The 25,004-nt window shown below is 40.6% G+C and overlaps 1 protein-coding gene across 1 annotated transcript in view; it reads left to right on the plus strand.

Annotated features, from left to right (window-relative positions):
* The window catches only part of LPXA (bacterial transferase hexapeptide repeat-containing protein), a 136,859-nt gene that overhangs the window by 49,295 nt on the left and 62,560 nt on the right, over positions 1-25,004 (plus strand). The window lies entirely within an intron of this gene.

Here is a 25,004-nt window from a genome sequence, read left to right on the forward strand (position 1 = left end):
AATCCTACTCTAGAGGGACCTCCTCTAAGGCCTTGTGCCTATGGGAAGGACACTACTGGGGAGACACTGATTGACGTAGTGTGCCCATGATATTCCATACTTACCACTTTCCATCATTGCCTCTATTCCATATCCATTCTTTGGGATGGTGGTCATTGGCCATGGGGATTAGCACTGTCTCATCCTCATCTGAGTCTGGGTGGGAAAACTTTGCCATGGTGGTTAATGTAGCTAAAAGAAAGATAAAAGCAAAGAAAGGCACAATGAAAGAAAAATATAAAATGCAAATGATGGTTGGGACAAAAATTAGCATATGGGCAAAAGCGTAGCATGAGCTCTACTAGCATCACTAGCCATCACCCAGTTCCTAGAGCATTTGGTGTTCCATCCATAAAAAGGAAACCCTGTATTATCCCAACCATGATGAGTGATAAACTGTCTCGTTGTTAAGGGATAATAAATGCTAAATTTCTCAAATGCAAGGTTGGTCTCGGAGCTATGCACCTATATCAAAGCATTATCATAAAGAAGTAAAAGGTGTACCAGAGGGGTGGAAAAAGCAGGCCGAGGAAAGGGGTAACTCATGCCTCCACGATTACTCACTCCTTACATCTATACACTCGGGATGTTGGACCACCATTAGCCAGTCACTTGGATGTAACACCTTGCCCTATAATCATTCCCACTACATTACCACCATCTTCACTTACACTTATGGATTGATGGGTTAACCTAGGACCTATCATTTCCCTTTGGGGGTTGGAAACACCTAATAAGGTTTTCCATCTTTCCATCTCTAATATAAGAGAGGGAACACTTATATGTGTTGGAAAATCAGGAGACTTGAAGAATATAGATGATTTTCCTTAAATTGATCATTACTTGTGATGTTAGTTGGCCATATATTACTTCTTTAGTTCTTGTTCATCAAGCAATTACCAAAACAATGAAGACCGCAAAGAGACAAAGTACACAAGATATAGGCTCCAAGCCAGGGCAAAACCCTCCAAGGGGAAAACCCAAAAAGAAAGCTTCTCTTCTTATAGAATCTTCTTACAATGAGACTTCGAAGACCCAAAGACCAAAGCCGAAAATCCTCCCAAGCACCAAGTCAACCCCCAACAAGATCTTTTTCAAGGCAACTTCCAAACTTTGACCTGTTGCAGCATCACTCTAGAATTTTGGCCCTGCAATTTTGGCCTCCTGCAACTGGCAACTACACAAAAACCCTAGCAACTTCACATGTGTGGACAGAAAAAGAGATAAACGAAGAGACTTCTATTTCTTCTTCCTTCTTTCGCTATTGTAGATTGAACTTGTCTTGGATGTGTCTCACAAATGAGTCAAACTCCTTCTATTTATAACCTTCTTGAGGGGTTGAATTGCCCTCCTTTAGGCCGACTTCACCTTGACTGGGGCCAATTTGGTCTTGGAGGAATGAATGGCTTTTTCTTGACTTAAATAAATATTTTTATTTGTTACAATGAGTCCAAATGGGATTATAATACATAACATAAACTCTTCTTTGTCCTAGAAAGACCTAGAAGCACGAAAAACATGTTTTTGACCTAGACTTGAGCATGAACCCCATGCTTTTGAATAAAATAAAATTCTTTTCTTTCTTTATACAATTATACAATGTCATGATTACAAAAGGTCATTATGAAGATTGAACCTAGTTAGAATTTCCAACAATATGGGACTTGGTCTAGTTAGACATTTGAAGGTGATTTTTGTGGGAAGTATTGGTTGTGCCCCTAACAATAAGTATTGTCCACTATGATGCATCTATGGTTTTAGTTACCTAATAATTGTTGATTTACACTTGATTGAGGAGGTTTTGTCAGGTGGTTAGCATCATAGCAAGAGAGGCTTCTTGAGGTGATTGCCCCACCTCCTTAATAGAGTAGTAGACGATGTACTATCCAGTGCAGAGAAATAGATTGACTTTGATGGTGTAGCGTTGCCTACTAAGAGTATAGCATTGTGCTATTTGATGACTTCACATGATGGTTGACACCTCGAGGGACCGCCAGATGTTGAAATGTTGAGCCCATGATGCGTAGTGTTGGAGATATTAATGATGTGCCTAGTGGACCTAGGGTTCCACTATTCTAGCTTTGACATTGTTTGATGGGCATCACTTGTTCTAGAGTCAAGATGACTATGGTCATCCTTGTGATGACAAGGGAGGGCTTGCACCTCAATTTGGAGCCCAACGCTTGAGTTAGAGAGTGCCATGCCACCCCTCTTGCTCCTTTGAGAGTGACATTGGGCACCATGGAGATGAAGTGTTGGCATGAAGGCACTTTGGAGGCTTGCACAATGTTAGGAGATACATCTTGGAATATGGAGTACTCGTTAGCCCAAATGACACTTGTTTGTGGCATCTAGAGCTCATTTGGAGGATGATGCCATGCTTGAGGAGGATTTTCTCCCGCACATGTGGGCATTTATGGCACTTTTGTTATGTTTTTGAGCTATGGGGTTGGTAACATCTTTCTTGTAGAACACTTAAAGTAAACTTGTGAATAGGGCTTCTTAGTTGAATTATTGTAAGAATGAGTGGGATAAGTCTCATATAAATAGAACCTCCACTCATTTTTCTTTCTCACAATCACACATTGAATTCTTTTCCTATCTAAGAGCGCGTGAGCTAGTCTTTTTCGCTATTATGGGAAAGATGTGATCTTTCTTGGTGTGACTTTCTTGTGGATATGGTTTTGCATGGAGACATTGTTTTGGGATTGAAAGAAATGCCATTTATGGAGGATTCTGTAAGTTTATTGTCTTATTATTGATATTTTGCATGCTTTATCGTTTAAAGTAGGGTTTCAGTTGTGCCATGATTAGATGCTTTGAAATTTTCCTTCAATATTGCATTTAAAATTGTCCCCTCTAAGGCCTATAGGGAAACTCTTAATGTGTAGACCTTATATTTAATTTCTCCCCTCACAAGAGCAATAGCTAGGGTTTTAGAAGTGGATGACCTAGGCATCCCCCCTTGCTCCATCAATATCTTCCCCTTGAATTTGTGCCATAAATACTTCATTGAATCCTAGTAGGATAAGGCGTTGGTCTAAGAGTGTGTTGATCACCATCGAACTTAATAAAATCTATCTCTTCCTCTCTCTCCTAAATGGCTAGGGCAGCCGCTCAGTTTCTAGGGCAGATTTATGCATAAAAGTGTAATTTGAATGCATGTGAGTGACTCATAATTTAGGAATTGCCTCTATAAATTGTCTGCAAGCAAAATCTAGCATAGGGCATGGTCTAAATTACCTCAAAAGGGATGCCATCACTCCTTTTTCTGCTGTTTGTGCATACCTAACAGCCATAGAATCATTTACCCTAGCCTAAATCTAGCCTCTATTAGAAAGTCTTGATCCTTTACTTATTGATTATCATTTTTAGGCCTTTCCTAAGACCGCTATATGACATCGAATGCCATATTATTGCACATCATCCAAACCCTAACTTACAACATCCTATTTAGTGGTCTAGGCTTAGAGTACTTGAACCCTAGCATAGAAAACCTAGGCCATCTTTGGCCTTGCCAATACTCTATCCAATTTTAGAGCTTTTAAACTAAACAACTTGAGCCCTAGTATTAGATTATCCTCATAGGTGATTTAGGGAAGCCTCCCTTGTGGTTTAAATCCCACTAAAGAGCAGGAGAAAGGTTGTTGTGGTGATAATCACAACTCTTTCTCTTTGTTGCCATAAGGTCTGGCCTTAGCCTAGTGAAACTTTGTACCTATGTTTTAAAACTAGGCTGGTTTGATTCGGAATCAGACTGGTTGACCGAGCCATACCCCTGCCTGGACCGACTAGGTCAATTATCCGGTTCGGCGGTCGGTCTGTTACCAAACCGACTGAGTTGGTCACTGACTTGGCCAGTTCGGTAACAGACCGGCCGGACCGACCGAGCCCCGACTTAAACAGGCCGGTCCCGGTGACAGGAAAAAAAAGGGAGGCTAGGCGGACTTGAAATCACATTTTTTTCTATTTAAACTACTTCCTAGCCCCTCTCCCCCTCTCCCACGCCTATAAAGATGACCCAACCCCCTCATATTTCCTCATAACTATCTCATTGAGTCATTGCATTTGTGTGAGCATTTGTGCGGAGTTTGTGAGCAGATGGAGTTGGTCTTTGGAGCAACACTGAGGAGGTTTTTGGGAAATCTTTGGAGCAGCATTGAGGAGGTTCTTGGACGATCTTTGGAGCAGCATTGTGGAGTTGTTTTTTGGAGCAGCATTTGCCATTGAGGAGTTGGCTTTTGGAGCAGCATTAGTTATGTGTTTTTGTTCTAATATCTATATATTACATTTATTGGACAGCGCACTGGGTGCCATTTTGATATAATAGATATATTCATGAGCATACTTTGATCATATGTTGTCTTCTCTCTATTATTCTAATGCTTTGAGTTTGGAAACATGAATGAAAATCTTTAAAAATATGTTTTTGCGTAAAAAAATAAATATTTAATGTATTTTTTACGATGACAGAGTCATTGAAATCAACTAGGCCGAGTTGATACCGAGTCAGAGTCGACCCTCGACCTGTTCTGAGTCTGAGTCCGAGTTTTAAAACTATGCTTTGCACTAGGCCTGCTAGTTTTTGCAGCAACAAGTGCAATATGCCAAAAAGATGCATGCTCTGGCAATGGGTAATCCTGTCTTGAATCTAAGAAACATTCATAGTTCAACCATTTCTCCCAGGTCAAACGTATGTAGATATGTTTCAGAAATCATGCCATCTCAAGAATATGACTTGTAGAAAAATGTGTAACCTCCAAAAGTCTGTTTGTTGCCTCCAATTCCTGTAATTAAACTGCAAAAATATACAACATATCAGCTTGTGTCACATCTCAAAAGGGTGTGTTAACAGTTAGAGGAAATATAAATAGTGTGTACTACACCCCCAAAGCAAGGTTAGCCCAGTAAGGTTACGAATGTACAGGCCGGCTCTAAATATATGGTACAACCTCATATTAGTTCCAACCCATCATCTAGTGTTGATTTATGTAGCTTGGGAGGTAATCCCATATCCTAGGGTACAGGGTTTGGGAGAAGTTGGACCCACATGGGCTTTGTGGGCAAGTCTACCCAAGCAGTGGGTTTTGCACCCAATGTTGTGGGTGCAAAACCAAGAGTTTTGATGGTTTGACCATTGTTGCAAGTGGAGCACCCTTAATGGAGCAAGGGGCAACAAAGGCAACCATGGAGGCATTGATCAAATGAAGGAAATCATTTTTTATTTATGTGGTGGTGGGTTAATGATGAAATGTTCAAGTCGGCTAGGCTTGAAAGGTACCCTTTGGAGGGCTATTCGTTGCACCAAGGAGCATATAATAAAGAGTAAGGGAGATTTGAACACACATCACATCCAAGTGCAACACATCATAGTAGGAAGACATCTGAGGCAGCCACAGGTCTTTAGGAGCCTTTTCCATGTGAAGAAGAGGTCGAAGTTCTCATCTCTCTTGTGTTGGACAGGGCCGAGTTTGGGCAGTTTGCTGGCCGAGTTCTTTGGGCAGATTTCTGTAATGGTAGGGTGCAAATTCCTTGTGAGCAGGCTGAGTTATACTCTGTTTATTGCAGGAGGGCCGATCCCTTCTTTGGGAGCAGAACTGAGGTGGATTTAGCTTTGGAACATCTGTAGAAAAGGGCCAAGTTTTAGTGCATGAGCAGAGGGCTGGTAGAGGAGGATTTGTGCAAGTGTTTGAGGAGTTTGAGGCCGAGTTGGAATAGTCCTGTAGCTGCTACAGGAAGCCCTAGACAGGGCTGAAAACTTCAGATCTAGTGCATGCACAATGTTGATTATTGAGGACAGATTATGGCGTCCTAGAGTTATGTTAATGTCTTTCTGTGTTGATGTGTTGCTAGGTGATGTAGAGGGCTGTTTAATATGTTTGAACAGCAGAAGTAAAGTAGCCTAAGATCAGTGTTTTGAGGGCTGTTAGAGAGTTGCTTGGATGCCCTAGGTAGAGTCCTCTGTGGAGAGAAATTGGGTTGTTGGTGGGCAGGTTGTTTGGGCCCTAGTTCGTTGACCTCAAGGGTGGAGGATTGATGATAAGAGGGCTGTCATTGTGCCCTAGTTCTGTGATTGACAGGGTTGAATCAAAGATAAGTGGGCAGCCTCCAAGCCCTAATCTTGGCCATCTTTGGAGCAGCAGAGAGGCTAGTAGTGGGCAGTTGTGAAGACCCTATGTGCTGGTGTCCTTGAAGGAGCAAAGTAGCATAGTTTAACAAGGTCAGCCCAACAATACCTCCCATCAAAACAATGCTCAAAGTAGACTCAGATGAAGTGCCCAAGACTGCATTATACCTCATCAAAGTGCTGATTTAACCTTTAGATTTTCAGATGCAAATGGTGTGTTAACAAGTGTCGTAAGTCCAAAAATAGGAGAGTGGAGGACATCAGTGTGATATAGGCTTTTCCTACCTTTGACAGATTGACTCTTCAGGATCTCCAGAAGCTAATTCCTATGGAGGGTCTGTTTAAAATAAATATTCTGATGAAGGGGCTGATTTGGAGAGAGTGACGATGGAGTTTTGATAAACTACTTCATCCCTATGATTTTAAAAAGTGGTATTTTCCATTGCACAAGAGGACTGCCCTTTCTGCTACGTTGAATATAATATGGAATACCTTAGATCTAGAGCTATGTCACACGGTTCTGGTTTGAGTTTTGGTTCGGCAACAATTAAGTTCGATTCAAATTCGAATTTTCCAATAAGGTTTGGATGAGGTTTGCCACTAGGTTCGGCTATATATATATATATATATATATATATATATGGTAATTATATATATATATATATATATATATATGATAATTATTATATTTAAAAAATAAACATCAATTAATATAATATTAAATAATTTATTTAAAATATAACATAAATTCAAAATTCAAAATAACTCTATACTGCAAGATTAATGTCTGTTGAAAAAAGTTAATGTATAGGAAGATTTTGGTAGACTAAATACTTATTCACATTTTATTGAATATCTAAAAAGAGATTGTTAAATCTATATAAATAGAAAGAAAAGTAATTAAAATATTTAATTATTATAATTTTATATTTAGAATACAAGCATATATTAAAATACTAAATATTTTATCTAAAATATAAAATAAACAAAAAATATAGAAGTAAGATGAACGCAATTAAAATAAAAGTAATACATACTTTAAAAAATCAATGTTGTAAAAGAATTGGAAAAAAAATGCTCATTCACATTTCATTAAAAGGAGATTATCCATATTTTTTAAAGTTAAACATCATCCATTAACTAGCTTTATTGCTCTATCATTGACAAAAAGCTTGATCCATACCCTTCTAATACTTATACAATATATAGAGAGGAGAGATTGGATAATAATAAAGGAGAAGCAAAGATAGAAATTCTAGGTGTAACACGCCAACTATGATAAAATAGTAGCCACATGAGTAAGAACCTCCTCCAAAATGCTGTCTGTTACCCACCAAAAAATGGGTAACCAATAGGAGAAAATTTTCTCCTACTTGGAAAACTAGTCTGCCAACAACCCTATTGATCAACACATGATATTGTAGAAATTTCTCATTTCCCACCCCGGTTTTCAGTTTCTCCTTATTTCTCCCATATAGTTAAATGCCCTTTCCCATAACCATACATTTAACAAGCTGGAAAAAATAAATTTGCTGAAAACACAAATTTTGGAAATTTTACAGAATGCTGAAAATTGCAGAAATAAAAATCAGCAGTAATAAACAGCCATTAAAACACATTTAAACACTGAGTTTTTTGGTCAATGTGACCCTGGAAAAACCCCCTACAACTCTTGGGGAAAACCAGTTCGAGAGCTCTTCTTTATTCCTGAAAATTGCCTTTTTACAGTGAGAAATATTCAGCAAAAAATCAGCAAGCAAATTTACAACTTATCTCTTTTCCCGTGCCTCACAACAATCTGGAAATTACAGCAAATAGGACAGCAATAAATGCTGTACGGCCTCCCCACTTTCAGCGGTACGGACAACATTAAATGCGCTGTACGGCTTGCAATAAATCCGTTGTACGGCCCTTGTTTTGCGTGCAGAAAAATCAGCAAATTGCTCCTAGATTTTTGTGCAAACCACTTCTCGAAAATCGTGCCAAAATCTGCCTTTCACTGTGTGCTGAATCAACTGTACAAATCTGCTCAACTGTTGCCTTGGAATGTGTGCCAAGCTGCTGTCTCCTTCTCCTCCCTGCTCAGAAATCTCTCTTGCTCTCTTGCTCTCCTTCTCCCAATCTGCTCATGAAAGAATGAATGACCTTTTCCTCCTTTTCCTCCTTTAATCTAACCCCAAGTGACTTTTGGGTGATCCCTAAATCCAATAGCTGAAATAGATTGAGATCTAAGGTTGAGATTAAATGCTCATTAAATCTCACTTTTTATTTTTTAATTCACCCCACTTTAATAAAGACCCACTTAGTCATTTATTTCCAAAGTCACTTTTCCTTTTTAATTTTTCATTGACTTTATAAAAGTTACTTTAAAATTAGACTTAGTAACTTTATCACTTAAAGTCACTTTTAAATTAGATTTAACTTTATAAAAATTATAAAGTTACTTTAGGAGAAAAATTAAATTCTTTTGAACACTTTTCCCTAGGCCAAAGATCAAAGCCTAAGGGAACCACCTGTCCTCTGGTACCAAATTTCAACACTCCCTCTTACCGAGGAAGGTGTTCTTCACCACACCCATCTTGTCTCTGAAGTAGACATGCTTGCCCCGTGGTAAGGCTTTGGTAAGAATATCTGCAACCTGCTCATCAGTGGAAATATACTCAAGCTTCACAGCTCCCTTCTGAACATAGTCTCTGATGAAATGATATCTGATCCCGATATGCTTTGACCTGTCATGAAATACTGGATTCTCCGTGAGTTTAATGCAACTCTGGTTATCACAGTAAATCACTGAAGGTCTCAACGGCTGACCAAATAAGCCAAACAACATCTTGCGAAGCCAGATAGCCTCACAACTAGCTAGACTGGCTGCCATATACTCTGCTTCCGCTGAACTCAGTGCTACTGATTGCTGCTTCCGGCTGAACCATGACACTATTGCTGAACCCAACCCAAAACAGCACCCTGAAGTGCTCTTCCTATCAGAAGCACAACCTGCCCAATCAGAATCAGTGTATCCTGCTAATCTCACTCCATCTCCCTGCCTGTAGTCCAGACCATAATCCACTGTCCCCTGCAAGTACCGCAAAATGTGTTTTGCAGCCACCTAGTGAACCTTCCTAGGCTCACACATAAACTGACTCATCGTGTTGACTGCAAAACAGATATCTGGTCTAGTGTTGACCAAATACATCAAGGAACCAATCAGCTGCCTGTACAATGTGGGATCCACCAACTCGGAATCCGAAGCATGAAGCTTCTTCCAGTTGGTGATCATCGGTGTCGACATGGGTCTACAATCCTCCATGTGGAATCTGCTAAGGATGTCCACAATATACTTCCCCTGCCCCAGGAAGAAATGCCCCTCCTCCTGCCACACCTCCAAGCCCAAAAAGTAATGCATCAAGCCGATGTCCTTCATCTCAAACTCCGTCGCAAGATCTCTCTTGCAGTGCTCTATGAGTCTCTCTGCACCTGTAATGACCAATTCATCCACATACAACACCAGAATGAGAGGCTCCTCACCAATCACAATAAAGTAAAGGTCGGATCTGCCTCACTCTTTGTGAAACCCATCCCCTGCAAATATGTATCTATCCTGGAGTACCAAGCTCTGGGAGCTTGCTTCAGGCCATAAAGGGCCTTCTTCAGTCTGCACACATGGGACTCCTTCCCATGCACCTCAAAGCCCTGTGGCTGCTCAATGTACACCTCCTCCTGTATGAAGCCATTGAGAAATGCGGTCTTCACATCCATCTGGTGGATCTTCCAACCCATCTCTGCTGCTATCGATATAATGGAGCGGATCGAAGTATATCGAAGCACGGGAGCGAAGGTCTCCTCATAATCAACTCCCTCTACCTGGGAGAACCCTCTAGCCACAAACCTTGCTTTGAATTTCTCAATGCTGCCATCTGCAGCATGCTTTACCTTGTAAAGCCATCTAGAAGTAACCACGGATTTGCCCTCAGGCCTCGGCACCACCTCCCAAACATCATTCTTCATGATAGAAGAATACTCCTCCTGCATGGCCTCTCTCCAGACCTGCTGGCTAGCTGCCTCCTCATAGCTAGAAGGCTCAGAGTCAAGGATGCTGGTAACCATCGCCATATAGCTACAAAACCTCTCAGGTGGTCTACTCTCTCTGACCGGCCTCTTCGGCTCAGCAACAGATGAGGCATCTCTCAAGGTGTCCTGAAGCCACTTGGGCTTCCTCTTCCCTGAGCGCACTTCTCCCACCGGAGAATGAAACTCCTCCTCCTCATCATCATCAGGAGCCTGAACTCCTGACTGTCTGTCTGCTGTCCTCCTGCCTGCACCTGAACCTGTAGAAGCTGAGGTACCGTGTGAACTGTCCATCAGTGGACTCCCTAGTGAACTGCTCTGTGAACTGCTCTGCATGCTGCCCGGAGCACCACCCCTCTGGCTCGGTGAGCCACTGCTCACTGACGGACCTGACATCCTCATAGATGTACCTCCGGATCCTCCTGATCCCTGCCCACTGGATCCCTGCGACTGACTCAACTGCTGCTGAGGGTCTGGCTGATCCAGATACTCTAACTCCCGTGACCTCCTGAAGGCCCTGTCCTCCTCGAACTTCACATCCCGTCTGACAACAACTCTACTCTGTGCAGGAATGTAAATTCGAAAGGCCTTTGAGGTCTCACTGTAGCCCACAAAGATACCCTTCTCTGCGGTGGGCTCTAGTTTGGTCCTCTTCTCCTTGGGTATATAGGAGTATGTAATGCATCCAAAGATATGAAGATGACCAATATCAGGCTTCTTCCCAGAGAAAGCCTCCTCCGGAGTCATGTGCCCCAAGGCACGATGCGGACTCCTGTTTTGCAAGTAAACAGCTTTGTTGCAGGCCTCTGCCCACAAGAACAATGGCAACCCCTGATCATGTAACATGGCTTTGGCAGCCCCTATGATGGATCTGTTCTTCCTCTCTGCAACCCAGTTCTGCTGGGGGTTGTAAGGAACAGTGAAATCCCTCCTAATGCCTGCCTCCGCACAATAGTCAACAAACTCTCCAAGGGTGTACTCTCCTCCATTGTCCGACCTCAAGGACTTGATCTTTCGCCCTGTCTGTGTCTCCACAAGAGCTCTGAACTCCTGAAACCACTTGAAGACCTCACTCTTGGTCTTCAAAAAATAAATCCAGGTCCTCCTGGAGTGATCATCAATGAATAAAACATAGTACTCATATCCACTCAAGGAAACATGAGACATCCGACCGCTCACATCGGAATGAATCAAATCAAGTATCCCAGTCGCTCTGCTGTCACTGCTGGGAAAAGGGGATTTGGCAAACTTGCCCATCGCACAACCTCTGCAAGTATCAAAGTGATCAGTACTGAAATCTGGCACACCTGTAGTGATCTCCCGCAATGTCTTCAAGGCTCCATGATACATATGTCCCATCCTGCGGTGCCAAATCTCACACAGCTCAGAACTGCTAGCTCTGCTGTCGGTACTACTGCTCAATGCCAAAAGGGGCTGAAATGCAAACTTGTACACCTTTGCATGGCGTACACCTATCACTCTAGCTGAATCAGCTGGAGTGCCCCTGGGATACATCAACACCTGTCCTCCCCTGAACAGTACCTCATATCCTCTGTCCTCCAAAGCTGAGACGAATATGAGGTTCTTCCTCATCCCTGGCACATAAAGAACATCTGACACTTTCAAGGGAGGTTTGGACTCCCTCTGAAATGTCAGTGTCCCCACCCCGACTGCTCTAACAACTTTGTCATCACCGAGTACTACCTCTATATCAGTGCCACTCTCTGAAAGCTCTGAGAAGTACTCACGGACTCCTGTCATGTGACGTGAAGCCCCACTGTCCACATATCAGATACCTAAAGATGCTCCGCTAATCGAGGGAAAAGCATGCTCCCTCTGAACCTGTGTGGCAGGTGATCCTACACTAGAGGACTCACACGTAGTGAACGCAAACTCCCAGTCAAAACGACCTGCAAAGTCCTCAATCTCTGCTGAAGCTGCCACGTCCTGGTTCTTCCCCTTCTTCTTCTTCTCCGGACACAAAACTGCATAGTGTCCCATCTTTTGACAATTCCAACACTTCACCTTGGAATAGTCCTTCTGTGTGTTCCCCTGTTTACCTTTACCTTTGCCTTTGCCCCCACCACTGCTTGTGGAAGCCTGCTTCTTCCCTTTGCCTTTCTTGCCTCCTGCCACCAGTGCTACATCCTCATCCTGCTCAACTGGCTTGGCTGCCCCAAGCTGACCTTTCTTGATCTCTGTCTGAATGCAATCATCCCAAAACCTCTCCCATGTGGGAAGGGTCTCACGTGCACAAACCCCATCAGCGAAGTTCAACCATGAACGGGGGAGGCCATTCACTGCAATCCGCACCAACTCAGTGGGTGGAATGGCCTCTCCAATCGCTGCCAACTCATCTCTCACATTAGTAATCTTTGTGAGATATCCAGCTGCACTATCATTACCCATCTTAATGTTCTTCAGCTTCTCCTTCAGGACCATCTTCCGGTTCTCATTGGTACTCTGGTAGAGATTGGACAATGCTGTCCACATCTCATGGGCATTGCTCTTTCCTCTCACATGAGGAATGCAATGGTCTTTGATTCCGTCTAGAATCAGCCTCTTACCCTTGTTGTTCGTTTTATTATAAGCAGCCAACTGAGTAGCATCAGTAGGCACAACAACAGGGTTCTGTGTGGTATGCACCATGATATCCCAGTCTTCTGCCTCCTCAAAGATACTCTGCATTCTCTCCTTCCAAACGCTGTAATTTATATGCCCATCCAGCCTATCCTCCACCCTCAATCCCAATGACATCCTGCTGTCCTAAAACTGAAAAATAGCACTGCTGTAGTAAAGATAAAACTGTTGTTTATGAAAAAATCAGCTCGCTGGAATTTTCTGAGTGAAAAATTAGCAGCTGTAATTTTTCCTTTTGCTGTCCCAAACTGTCCTTCAGCACTCAAGCTCCGATTCCATGTAGAAATTTCTCATTTCCCACCCCGGTTTTCAGTTTCTCCTTATTTCTCCCATATAGTTAAATGCCCTTTCCCATAACCATACATTTAACAAGCTGAAAAAAATAAATTTGCTGAAAACACAAATTCTAGAAATTTTACAGAATGCTGGAAATTGCAGAAATAAAAATCAGCAGTAATAAACAGCCATTAAAACACATTTAAACACTGAGATTTTTGGTCAATGTGACCCTGGAAAAACCCCCTACAACTCTTGGGGAAAACCAGTTCGAGAGCTCTTCTTTATTTCTGAAAATTGCCTTTTTACAGTGAGAAATATTCAGCAAAAAATCAGCAAGCAAATTTACAACTTATCTCTTTTTCCGTGCCTCACAGCAATCTGGAAATTACAACAAATAGGACAACAATAAATGCTGTACGGCCTCCTTGATTTTTGTGCCCACTTTCAACATTAAATGCAGTTGTACGGACAACATTAAATGTGCTGTACGGCCTGCAATAAATGCACTGTACGACCCTCATTATGCGTGCAGAAAAATCAGCAAACTGCTCCTAGATTTTTGTGCAAACCACTCCTCGAAAATCGTGCCAAAATCTGTTTTTCACTGTGTGCTGAATCAGCTATACAAATCTGCTCAACTGCTGCCTTCGAATGTGTGCCAAGCTGCTGTCTCCTTCTCCTCCCTGCTCAGAAATCTCTCTTGCTCTCTTGCTCTCCTTCTCCCAATCTGCTCATGAAAGAATGAATGACCTTTTCCTCATTTTCCTCCTTTAATCTAACCCCAAGTGACTTTTGGGTGATCCAAGTGACTTTTGGGTGATCCCTAAATCCAATGGCTGAAATAGATTGAGATCTAAGGCTGAGATTAAATGCTCATTTAAATCTCACTTTTTATTTTTGATTCACCGCACTTTAATAAAGACCCACTTAGTCATTTATTTCCAAAGTCACTTTTCCTTTCTAATTTTTCATTGACTTTATAAAAGTCACTTTAAAATTAGACTTAGTAACTTTATCACTTAAAGTCACTTTTAAACTAGATTTAACTTTATAAAAATTATAAAGTTATTTTAGGAGAAAAATTAAATTCTTTTAGACACTTTCCCTAGGCCAAAGATCAAAGCCTAAGGGAACCACCTGTCCTCCGGTACCAAATTTCAACAGATATGATGCCATTGACCCTCCACATATTTTTCCTGTCAATTTTCTTTCTCCCATCCAACATTCCTCCTTGAAGGAAGGTGGGTCATCCATTGGTAGGTACTTTAACCATTTTGTAATCATGTGCTTTTACTTAATGTTTTTGGAGCATGCTAATGTGAATCAAGGGGTGATTTGGATGATTGACTGATCTTGACTGTATTCTTCTTCTCGTGCTTCACCTAGGAGGTTAGTCTTTAATCCTACTCTAGAGGGACCTCCTCTAAGGCTTTATGCCTATGGGAAGGACACTACTGGGGAGACACTGATTGACGTAGTGTGCCCATGATATTCCATACTTACCACTTTCCATCATTGCCTCTATTCCATATCCATTCTTTGGGATGGTGGTCATTGGCCATGGGGATTAGCACTGTCTCATCCTCATCTGAGTCTGGGTGGGAAAACTTTGCCCTGGTGGTTGATGTAGCTAAAAGAAAGATAAAAGCAAAGAAAGGCACAATGAAAGAAAAATATAAAATGCAAATGATGGTTGGGACAAAAATTAGCATATGGGCAAAAGCGTAGCATGAGCTCTACTAGCATCATTAGCCATCACCCAGTTCCTAGAGCATTTGGTGTTCCATCGATAAAAAGGAAACCTTGTATTATCCCAACCATGATGAGTGATAAACCTCCTCGTCGTTAAGGGGTAATAAATGCTAAATTTCTCAAATGCAAGGTTGGGCTCTTGAGCTATGCACCTATATCAAAGCATTATCATAAAGAAGTAAAAGGTGTACCAGAGGGGTGGAAAAAGCAGGCCGAGGAAAGGGGTAACTCATGCCTCCACGATTACTCACTCCTTACATCCATACACTCGGGATGTTGGACCACCATTAGCCAGTCACTTGGATGTAACACCTTGCCCTAAAATCATTCCCACTCCATTACCACCATCTTCACTTATACTTATGGATTGATGGGTTAACCTAGGACCTGTCACTTCCCCTTGGGGGTTGGAAACATAATAAGGTTTTCCATCTTTCCATCTCTAATATAAGAGAGGGAACACTTATATGTGTTGGAAAATCAGGAGACTTGAAGAATATAGATGATTTTCCTTAACTTGATAATTACTTGTGATGTTAGTTGGCCATATATTACTTCTTTAGTTCTTGTTTATCAAGCAATTACCAAAACAATGAAGACCGCAAAGAGACAAAGTACACAAGATATAGGCTCCAAGCCAGGGCAAAACCCTCCAAGTGGAAAACCCAAAAAGAAAGCTTCTCTTCTTATAGAATCTTCTTACAATGAGACTTCGAAGACCCAAAGACCAAAGCCGAAAATCCTCCCAAGCACCAAGTCAACCCCCAACAAGATCTTTTTCAAGGCAACTTCCAAACTTTGACCTGCTGCAGCTTCACTCTAGAATTTTGGCCCTGCAATTTTGGCCTCCTGCAACTGGCAACTACACAAAAACCCTAGCAACTTCACATGTGTGGACAGAAAAAGAGATAAACAAAGAGACTTCGATTTCTTCTTCCTTCTTTTGCTATTGCAGATTGAACTTGTCTTGGATGTGTCTCACAAATGAGTCGAGCTCCTTCTATTTATAACCTTCTTGAGGGGTTGAATTGCCCTCCTTTAGGCCGACTTCACCTTGATTGGGGCCAATTTGGTCTTGGAGGAATGAATGGCTTTTTCTTGACTTAAATAAATATTTTTATTTGTTACAATGAGTCCAAATGGGATTATAATACATAACATAAACTCTTCTTTGTCCTAGAAAGACCTAGAAGCACGAAGAACATGTTTTTGACCTAGACTTGAGCATGAACCCCATGCTTTTGAATAAAATAAAATTCTTTTCTTTCTTTATACAAAATATACAATGTCATGATTACAAAAGGTCATTATGAAGATTGAACCTAGTTACAATTTGCAACAATATGGGACTTGGTCTAGTTAGACATTTGAAGGTGATTTTTGTGGGAAGTATTGGTTGTGCCCCTAACAATAAGTATTGTCCACTATGATACATCTATGGTTTTAGTTACCTAATAATTGTTGATTTACACTTGATTGAAGAGGTTTTGTCAGGTGGTTAGCATCATAGCAAGAGAGGCTTCTTGAGCTGATTGCCCCTCCTCCTTAATAGAGTAGTAGAGGATGTACTATCCAGTGCAGAGAAAGAGATTGACTTTGATGGTGTAGCGTTGCCTACTAAGAGTAGAGCATTGTGCTGTTTGATGACTTCACATGATGGTTGACACCTCGAGGGACCGCCAGATGTTGAAATGTTGAGCCCATGATGCGTAGTGTTGGAGATATTAATGATGTGCCTAGTGGACCTAGGGTTCCCCCATGTTGGCTTTGACATTGTTTGATGGGCATCACTTGTTCTAGAGTCAAGATAACTATGGTCATCCTTGAGATGATAAGGGAGGGCTTGCACCTCAATTTGGAGCCCAACACTTGAGTTAGAGAGTGACATTGGGCACCATGGAGATGAAGTGTTGGCACGAAGGCACTTTGGAGGCTTGCACAATGCTAGGAGATACATCTTGGAATATGGAGTACTCTTTAGCCCAAATGACACCTGTTTGTGGCATCTAGAGCTCATTTGAAGGATGATGCCATGCTTGAGGAGGATTTTCTCCCGCACATGTGGGCATTTATGGCACTTTTGTTATGTTTTTGAGCTATGGGGTTGGTAACATCTTTCTTGTAGAACACTTAAAGTAAACTTGTGAATAGGGCTTCTTAGTTGAATTATTGTAAGAATGAGTGGGATAAGTCTCATATAAATAGAACCTCCACTCATTTTTCTTTCTCACGATCACACATTGAATTCTTTTCCTATCTAAGAGCGCGTGAGCTAGTCTTTTTCGCTATTATGGGAAAGATGTGATCTTTCTTGGTGTGACTTTCTTGTGGATATGGTTTTGCATGGAGACATTGTTTCGAGATTGAAAGAAATGCCATTTATGGAGGATTCTGTAAGTTTATTGTCTTATTATTGATATTTTGCATGCTTTATCGTTTAAAGTAGGGTTTCAGTTATGCCATGACTAGATGCTTTGAAATTTTCCTTCAATATTGCATTTAAAATTGTCCCCTCTAAGGCCTATAGTGAAACTCTTAAATGCGTAGACCTTATATTTAATTTCTCCCCTCACAAGAGCGATAGCTAGGGTTTTAGAAGTGGATGACCTAGGCATCCCCCCTTGCTCCATCAATATCTTCCCCTTGAATTTGTGCCATAAATACTTCATTGAATCCTAGTAGGATAAGGCGTTGGTCTAAGAGTGCGTTGATCACCATTGAACTTAATAAAATCTATCTCTTCCTCTCTCTCCTAAATGGCTAGGGCAGCCACTCAGTTTCTAGGGCAGATTTATGCTTAAAAGTGTAATTTGAATGCATGTGAGTGACTCATAATTTAGGAATTGCCTCTATAAATTATCTGCAAGCAAAATCTAGCATAGGGCATGGTCTAAATTACCTCAAAAGGGATGCCACCACTCCTTTTTCTGCTGTTTGTGCATACCTAACAGCCATAGAATCATTACCCTAGCCTAAATCTAGCCTCTATTAGAAAGTCTTGATCCTTTACTTATTGATTATCATTTTTAGGCCTTTTCTAAGACTGCTATATGACATCAAATGCCATATTATTGCACATCATCCAAACCCTAACTTACAACATCCTATTTAGTGGTCTAGGCTTAGAGTACTTGAACCCTAGCATAGAAAACCTAGGCCATCTTTGGCCTTGCCAATACTCTATCCAACTTTAGAGCTTTTAAACTAAACAACTTGAGCCCTAGTATTAGATTATCCTCATAGGTGATTTAGGGAAGCCTCCCTTGTGGTTTAAATCCCACTAAAGAGCAGGAGAAAGGTTGTTGTGGTGATAATAGCAACTCTTTCTCTTTGTTGCCATAAGGTCTGGCCTTAGCCTAGTGAAACTTTGTACCTATGTTTTAAAACTAGGCTAGTTTGATTCGGAATCAGACTGGTTGACCGAGCCATACCCCTGCCTGGACCGACTAGGTCAATTATCCGGTTCGGCGGTCGGTCTGTTACCAAACCGACTGAGTTGGTCACTGACTTGGCCAGTTCAGTAACAGACCGGCCGGACCAACCGAGCCCTGACTTAAACAGGCCGGTCTCGGTGACAGGAAAAAAAAGGGAGGCTAGGCGGACTTGAAATCACATTTTTTTCTATTTAAACTACTTCCTAGCCCCTCTCCCTCTCTCCCACGCCTATAAAGATTTCCCGACCCCCTCATATTTCCTCATAACTATCTCATTGAGTCATTGCATTTGTGTGAGCATTTGTGAGGAGTTTGTGAGCAGATGGAGTTGGTCTTTGGAGCAACACTGAGGAGGTTTTTGGGAAATCTTTGGAGCAGCATTGAGGAGGTTCTTGGGCGATCTTTGGAGCAGCATTGTGGAGTTGTTTTTTGGAGCAGCATTTGCCATTGAGGAGTTGGCTTTTGGAGCAGCATTGGTTATGTGTTTTTGTTCTAATCTCTATATATTACATTTATTGGACAGTGCACTGGGTGCCATTTTGATATAATAGATATATTAATGAGCATACTTTGATCATATGTTGTCTTCTCTCTATTATTCTAATGCTTTGAGTTTGGAAACATGAATGAAAATCTTTAAAAATATGTTTTTTCGTAAAAAAATAGATATTTAATGTATTTTTTACGAAGACAGAGTCATTGAAATCAACTAGGCCGAGTTGATACCGAGTCAGAGTCGACCCTCGACCTGTTCTGAGTCCGAGTCCGAGTTTTAAAACTATGCTTTGCACTAGGCCTGCTAGTTTTTGCAGTAACAAGTACAATATGCCAAAAAGATGCATGCTCTGGCAATGGGTAATCCTGTCTTGAATCTAAGAACCATTCATAGTTCAACCATTTCTCCAAGGTCAAACGTACGTAGATATGTTTCAGAAATCATGCCATCTCAAGAATATGACTTGTAGAAAAATGTGTAACCTCCAAAAGTCTGTTTGCTGCCTCCAATTCCTGTAATTCAATTGCAAAAATATACAACATGTCAGCTTGTGTCACATCTCAAAAGGGTGTGTTAACAGTTAGAGGACATATAAATAGTGTGTACTACACCCCCAAAGCAGGTTAGCCCAGTAAGGTTACGAATGTACAGGCCGGCTCTAAATATATGGTACAACCTCATATTAGTTCCAACCCATCATCTAGTGTTGATTTATGTAGCTTGGGAGGTAATCCCATATCCTAGGGTACAGGGTTTGGGAGAAGTTGGACCCACATGGGCTTTGTGGCAAGTCTACCCAAGCAGTGGGTTTTGCACCCAATGTTGTGGGTGCAAAACCAAGAGTTTTGATGGTTTGACCATTGTTGCAAGTGGAGCACCCTTAATGGAGCAAGGGGCAACAAAGGCAACCATGGAGGCATTGATCAAATGAAGGAAATCATTTTTTATTTATGTGGTGGTGGGTTAATGATGAAATGTTCAAGTCGGCTAGGCTTGAAAGGTACCCTTTGGAGGGCTATTCGTTGCACCAAGGAGCATATAATAAAGAGTAAGGGAGATTTGAGCACACATCACATCCAAGTGTGACGCATCATAGTAGGAAGACATCTGAGGCAGCCACAGGTCTTTAGGAGCCTTTTCCATGTGAAGAAGAGGTCGAAGTTCTCATCTCTCTTGTGTTGGACAGGGCCGAGTTTGGGCAGTTTGCTGGCCGAGTTCTTTGGGCAGATTTCTGTAATGGTAGGGTGCAAATTCCTTGTGAGCAGGCTGAGTTATACTCTGTTTATTGCAGGAGGGCCGATCCCTTCTTTGGGAGCAGAACTGAGGTGGATTTAGCTTTGGAACAGCTGTAGAAAAGGGCCAAGTTTTAGTGCATGAGCAGAGGGCTGGTAGAGGAGGATTTGTGCAAGTGTTTGAGGAGTTTGAGGCCGAGTTGGAATAGTCCTGTTGCTGCTACAGGAAGCCCTAGACAGGGCTGAAAACTTCAGATCTAGTGCATGCACAGTGTTGATTATTGAGGACAGATTATGGTGTCCTAGAGGTATGTTAATGTCTTTCCGTGTTGATGTGTTGCTAGGTGATGTAGAGGGCTGTTTAATATGTTTGAACAGCAGAAGTAAAGTAGCCTAAGATCAGTGTTTTGAGGGCTGTTAGAGAGTTGCTTGGATGCCCTAGGTAGAGTCCTTTGTGGAGAGAAATTGGGTTGTTAGTGGGCAGGTTGTTTGGTCCCTAGTTCGTTGACCTCAAGGGTGGAGGATTGATGATAAGAGGGCTGTCATTGTGCCCTAGTTCTGTGATTGACAGAGGGTTGAATCAAAGATAAGTGGGCAGCCTCCAAGCCCTAATCTTGGCCATCTTTGGAGCAGCAGAGAGGCTAGTAGTGGGCAGTTGTGAAGACCCTATGTGCTGGTGTCCTTGAAGGAGCAAAGTAGCATAGTTTAACAAGGTCAGCCCAACAATACCTCCCATCAAAACAATGCTCAAAGTAGACTCAGATGAAGTGCCCAAGACTGCATTAAACCTCATCAAAGTGCTGATTTAACCTTTAGATTTTCAGATGCAAATGGTGTGTTAACAAGTGTCGTTAGTACAAAAATAGGAGAGTGAAGGACATCAGCGTGATATAGGCTTTTCCTACCTTTGACAGATTGACTCTTCAGGATCTCCAGAAGCTAATTCCTATGGAGGGTCTGTTTAAAATAAATATTCTGATGAAGGGGCTGATTTGGAGAGAGTGACGATGGAGTTTTGATAAACTACTTCACCCCTATGATTTTAAAAAGTGGTATTTTCCATTGCACAAGAGGACTCCCCTTTCTCCTACGTTGAATATAATATGGAATACCTTAGATCTAGAGCTATGTCACACGGTTCTGGTTTGAGTTTCGGTTCGGCAACAATTAAGTTCGATTCAAATTCGAATTTTCCAATAAGGTTTGGATGAGGTTTGCCACTAGGTTTATATATATATATATATATGGTAATTATTATATTTAAAAAATAAACATCAATTAATATAATATTAAATAATTTATTTAAAATATAACATAAATTCAAAATTCAAAATAACTCTATACTGCAAGATTAATGTCTGTTGAAAAAAGTTAATGTATAGGAAGATTTTGGTAGACTAAATAATTATTCACATTTTATTGAATATCTAAAAAGAGTTTGTTAAATCTAATTGAATAAATCTATATAAATAGAAAGAAAAGTAATTAAAATATTTAATTATTATAATTTTATATTTAGAAAAAAATCATATATTAAAATACTAAATATTTTATCTAAAATATAAAATAAACAAAAAATATAGAAGTAAGATGAACGCAATTAAAAATAAAAGTAATACATACTTTAAAACATCAATGTTGTAAAAGAATTGGAAAAAAAATGCTCATTCACATTTCATTAAAAGGAGATTATCCATATTTTTTAAAGTTAAACATCATCCATTGAGATATTGCTGTCCCTTATGGGTGCATCGTTGAGATTGAGAGGGATATACTATATACCCTTGGGCCTTTCTTCAACCTTGTAAACTAATAGTTCTGACTCTCGAACTTGTCATGGTTTTCACCGGAGCATTCAAATCTGAGAGGGATTTCATATGTAGTCCCTAGTAGTTGACAAGCCAAGCAGACACACAACTTCTAAGAAATATGGAAAGACACACACTATGGAAAGACAGAATGCATATTGATTTGCAACCATAGATTCACACTTAAAGATTCAAGATATGTATAAGGATATGAAGATAAACAGATTATTTACCATCATTGGACCAAAAGCAATGCCTCTTATGAAATTCAATGGCCTGAAACTGGTCTCTGATCTATATGGAAGCATGCATGACGAAAACAGGCAATTATCTTTTATTGTTTGCAAGGCACCTGAAAAGGGGGGGTCTCTGGAGTCTGAACTTACTGAGTTACAAATCAGATTCTTGAGTGAAACATCCAAGTACTACATTCATGATTAAAAGTTTGGTGGACAATTTGGTAATCAGCTTCTAGAAATATCCTGTCATGTTTTAATATAAAAGAGCTGAAATATATTCTGAAAGGACAGATCGAAGAATCCAAGCACTATTATGGTGAAGAAAACAGGTGCCAGATAAGGTGATTTGAGGAGATTTTTGTCAAGAATAAAATTAGTAACGATGAGATTTTGTGAAGGCCAGCATTTCACTACTCCAGAAACTACTGATGGCTCATATCCAGAGTCCAGACCAACTCATGGCAGTTCAAAAGTGAAAAGGAAAGGTAGACAATTGTCAAGACTCTATGTAAAGAATGAAACACACAAACATTGTGCAAGAAGGCAGTGGACGATGAGTAATGTTGTTATTTGTTCCCAGCATACTCACAAATATGTAAGGAGGACAAGCAGCTTTTCCAAGAGAATGTAAGATTCCAAACAAGGAAACTATCCAATTGACCACAAATTTCTGAGTTTTTTCAGTGAATATTTCAGCTAGAAATTTTGTCAAACATGTCACATGCAAACTTCTGTAGGTGTATCTTTTAATTTTGTTTTTCCAGAACAAATTATACAGTGCTCAAGCACTAAAACAGACTTCAAAAACCTTTATATCAGACCCAGAATTTAACACACAGTTGATATATAACAATATGTAAATTGCATTATCACACAAGCAGTCTCTTCTTCCTTGAAATTTGAATATACAGATAGCAAATAGGAACAGTAGAACCTGATAATTACTCCAGCAAGCAGAACTGAATACAATGGGTTATTTGGTGGAGGACTTCAGCTCCCAATGACCAAGAACAAACCCAGAAATTATTTCTTGAAATCTCAGTGACCAAGACAAGCTACGGAACTCTCCTCTGGAAGCTTCAGCGCCTACTTTCTTCTAACAGCGGCCATATCAGCTATCATTAACTCCAATGCAGCTCAGAAAATAAGCAATGGGGACTGATACACGCACAGTAGGGATAATCTCTGGCTCTGGTTCGAATCAGCCCAGCAAACATGTCCCTTGGTGTACTGCATTTACCCAGCTCTGTGTACAAAATGCAGTCTTCTTACAGTCCAAAAATCGTGGTCTCTTTGGATGTGGATTTGACCAAGATGAGAGTAAAATACTTGGCCCCTTATTTGAGCAGACAATCTGTCCTCCCTTATCAACGTTTGGACCAGAGTTTGTGGCATAAACTCGTCCCAAAAAACTTCAGCATACAGTGGTGCCTTGGCTCCTCAAATGACCCAAAAAATCGTATTCTTTAGCAGTATGAAGTCTGGGTACTAAATCGACCCGTTCAGATGAGCTTGAAGCTGTGGTTCTCCATGGGTTCTCTCAACCTGTCAAACAAACAGATCTGGTTCTTTCTCCAGCCTGTTGACAAAGTAGGAAATACAGTATAAGGATATAAAACAATTGATAAAGGTTGAGTACCTCATTATTTGTCAGGAAATTCGTTCTCCATTGAATCTCTGCAGTGAAATCTGAGTGATTTCACTCTCAAACAAGGTGTATCGTCGCAACACCGAAGTCTACTATGGCAGCTAGGGCTCCAAAGCCCTCAACTTCCTTTCCAACTCTCTCCAAGAGTTCTCTTGTCAAACTCACACAATGTCCGAATGAATTAGAGTCTCCTCAATTCCCTTCTTTAATGAGTTTAGGATTGCCTTTTCATCTTCGCCTTCCCTTTTGTCTTTTCATCTTCACCTTTCCTTTTCTCTCTTTATTATTATTATTTTTTTTTATTAAATTCACTTTTATAAAGTCACTTTATGATACTCCACTTTATAAAGTTAAAGTGACATCCAACTTGCCTAGGAAATATCATCCTTTCTCCTTCTTTAATAAAGTCTCCTTAGGCAAATTTAAGTCCGCTTGTTAATTATTTCCAAAATTGCAAATTTCCTAAGTGATTTTGCATGCACAGAATTTGCGAACATTATAGTCCTCCCCGTCAAAAATTGCTTGTCCTCAAGCAATTGGAACCTAAGTCACATGACACGAGACACGGAGGACACGTAAATACGAGTATTCGACACGAGACACAACGACCTTGGAAACAAGACACGAGGGACATGTTATATATATATATATATATATTAAAAAAATACTGAAATATAGTGCCTGATCCATATAGATATGAATCATGATGATATCTATTTAGTATTTAGTATACACTATTTACTATTTAGTAATTTACTAGTTAGTTTATTAATTTACTACATCAATGATGTTCACAGTTCAATGTTCATTGTTCATGTTATAACTTCTGTTATTAACTTCAAACAGGTTCGATCATGTTCAAACTTCACATAAGGTAGTTTATAAATTATAAATTTATGTGTTCAAACTTCATTGTTGACTAGAGCGTTAATTGAGCTTTCCCTCCCTTTAGACCTTGAAGGTGTAGTGAGTAGTGAGCACATGACGAGGAGGTGGCCTTTTATTTCAACGCACGATCTATACGTGGCCATTGGTCATAAAATGTGGTCATTGGTGTATAATAAAGTTAAGTTCCATAGACTATAACACAACTTACAAGAAATTTAAGTGCTCCAAACTCTTAGCAAAGCACGTGAACACTCGTCTCCTGCATCTCCAGGTCCAGGTTGATGTGAAGTTGTGAATTGTGCTCTCAATGTGAAGTGAGAATTTCGCACGAATATGATGGAATTCCTCACACTACAC

The sequence above is a fragment of the Pinus tabuliformis genome, chromosome 6 (genome assembly GCF_031772625.1).
Source record: "Pinus tabuliformis cultivar Carrire ecotype Pingquan chromosome 6, CPIR1, whole genome shotgun sequence".
Classification (NCBI taxonomy): Eukaryota; Viridiplantae; Streptophyta; class Pinopsida; order Pinales; family Pinaceae; genus Pinus; species Pinus tabuliformis.